The sequence below is a fragment of the Monodon monoceros genome, unplaced genomic scaffold (genome assembly GCF_005190385.1).
Source record: "Monodon monoceros isolate NGI ecotype Baffin Bay Population unplaced genomic scaffold, NGI_Narwhal_1 Super_Scaffold_4, whole genome shotgun sequence".
NCBI lineage: Eukaryota > Metazoa > Chordata > Mammalia > Artiodactyla > Monodontidae > Monodon > Monodon monoceros.
In genome coordinates, this window is record NW_021703781.1 from 3,211,422 (window position 1) to 3,213,908 (window position 2,487).

The 2,487-nt window shown below is 58.3% G+C and overlaps 1 pseudogene; it reads left to right on the forward strand.

The window, feature by feature from the left end:
* Positions 1-1,491, forward strand: part of LOC114883247 — a 97,514-nt pseudogene extending 96,023 nt beyond the window's left edge.
* The last annotated feature ends 996 nt before the right edge of the window (positions 1,492-2,487 follow it).

Consider the following 2,487-nt stretch of genomic DNA (forward strand, 5'->3'; position numbering starts at 1 on the left):
TCCTCCTCCGTCCTCCTCCCGCTCCGCCGGCTCCTCCCGGACTCCCGCTCTGCCGCGCCGGCTCCCGACACCTCCGCCCGCCCGCCCGGCGGCACCGCCCCCCGCCCGCCCCGCGGCCTCCCATTGGCAGCCGCCTGCCGGCCCCCTCGGCCCCGCCCCGCGATTGGGCGCGGGCGCCGTCCGTCCCGCCGCCCCGCGGGGCTCGGGGCGCAGCCGGTGCGCGGTTCCCAGGCCCCTAGGCGCGCTGGAGCTGGGCGGCCGGGAGGGGCTCGGCGGTTTTCCTGCGGAGGGCGCTGCGCGGGGTCGCAGCCTACCTGAACCCGCAGTCCGGGGGCGCTGTCGCCGTCCTCCTCGGGACTCGTTTTCACCCCTCCCTCTAGCACCGATAAGTTAAAAACCCCGAATCTGTTTCAAGGATGTCGTAATTGGTGTCTTCCTGCGTTCTCAGGCACAGTTGCCGAAAATTCTTACTGAGCAAGACATAATCTTTTTTTAATTCCTACAGTTTGAGAAATGTGATTCTTAACTGGGGAAATAGATGTGTCTTGGGTTCGCACATTGAGCCAACCAAACCTGGCACGTTGGCCCCGCAGTGACGTGCCATCTGCTCTGCCCTGGCTGCCGCGGCCTTACCGGCGCTGGTCGTGGCTAAAGGTCACTGTACTGAGGAAGTCCTGAACTTCCTTTGGTGCTTGAAGATAACGTTGAAGGCTACGAGACGAACAGGGGGGCTGTTGCGCTTCTTAAGAAACTGAAGGCCTGGAATAATATCAAGAAGGTCTGTGCCTCTGAGCAAATGCGCGCTGGCAAAGAGCAAAGTGAGACACAGCGGAGTGTGCACGGCAGGGGACCCTGCATCATCTATCACGGGGACGATGGCATCGAGGCCTTGAGGAACATCCCTGGCTCCCTAATTCTCCTCGCCCTTTAAAAGGAATGATTCTGCTTAATGTAAGCAAAACTGGACGTTTGGGAACTTGCTCCTGGTGGACAGCGTTTCTGATTTGCTTTCAGCAAAGTCAGATGATCTGTAGGGCACTTGAGTCCTTCAAGAGTAACTACCACCTTCCCATGCACAAGATGCTCAACACAGACCTCGGCAGAACCCTGGAAAACCCCAGAGCACCGCACAAGAAGAGTCATCGCAGCGTCCTGAAGAAGAATCCGCAGAAATACCTGAGAGTCATGTTGAATCTAACTAAACCCACGTGCAAAGACCGTGCAGCTGGGCATCATTCTTCACCAGGCTGAGAATCACAAACTCCACGTGGATAGGGCAGCGGCGGCGGTAGAAGCCGGATCCGATGGGGAGGGGTTCCAGGCAAGAAGCCTTTTGTAGGAAAGAAAGGAAAGGAAGCCGTTGGCATAAAGAAGCAGAAGAAGCCTTCTGTGGGGGGCTGGGGGAGGAGGCCGCAGCTACCAAGAAACCGGCCACTGGGGAGCCCGCAGAAAAGAAAACGCACCACAGAGGAGAAGAATCCTGCCGCATAAACTTAGATGTGTGTATCCCTTGAAGGTCAAATCATTTTGCACAGCTCACTTTGAATAAAGACCTGATCAAAGAGGCAGTGAGAAACAAACGCACGCACGCACGCACACACACACACGCACACACGCCCTCGAATCTGGCTCCGCGCCGCCCCCCTGCCAGTGTCCCTGCCCGGCCTCCACTCTATGGAGTGGAGAGAATCGCGCCCGCCGGCGCTTGGTCCCCGCGCCTCCCCCCATCCCACCCCAAAGAGCCTGAACGTCGCCACAGCTGCCTGGCGCTGCGCAGGCACCCGCCACAGGACGCCGCAAGATCGCCGCATCGCTGTGTTCACAGGAAGACAGCGGGGAGGGCCAAGCCCTACTGTATGCCGACCCCCGAGGGCGCCCCGGATCGCCCAGGCGGTCCCCTGACCCCAGGAGCTGTGGTGGGAGGATGCACGGGGCATCGCGCAAGAAGTCAGGCGGTGCCAGCGCGCAGGAATGCTGCGGAGCCTGGAAGGAGGCTGGGAGAGGCGTGCAGTCCTGGCGCCCCCGGCCCAGCCCCTGGGCCCGCCCACCCCGCCTCCAGGCAGCCCTCCGCCCAAGGGAGAAATGCTGTTGGATCTTGATCTTGACGAGGAGAAAGAAAATGAACTTTTGTTACCCTCCTTTTCTACTTTGCTAGGAGATCTCGATCACCCAGGAGGAAGCTTTACCTGAAACTGTTCATGTAAATTGCTTGACACTTGAATTGGGTGCTGAAACATTAAAGGATCTCAGAGGACTTTTTTTAAGCTATACAGGAGTTGACTCTGCCTTAAGGGATCAGTAGCAGGAATAGACTCTACCTTACCTTCCAGTCCCACCGTAGGATTTCCTGAGCTGGCTTTACTGTGGGAGAGCTGCTAGGGCTGTGTTTCCTGAGACTGGCTTCAGAGTTTTCAGTTCCTCCTTTTCTGGAAGCAGAATTCTTCCTGGAGAGATAATGTTGTCTGTACCTCCCTATCCCCAAAACAT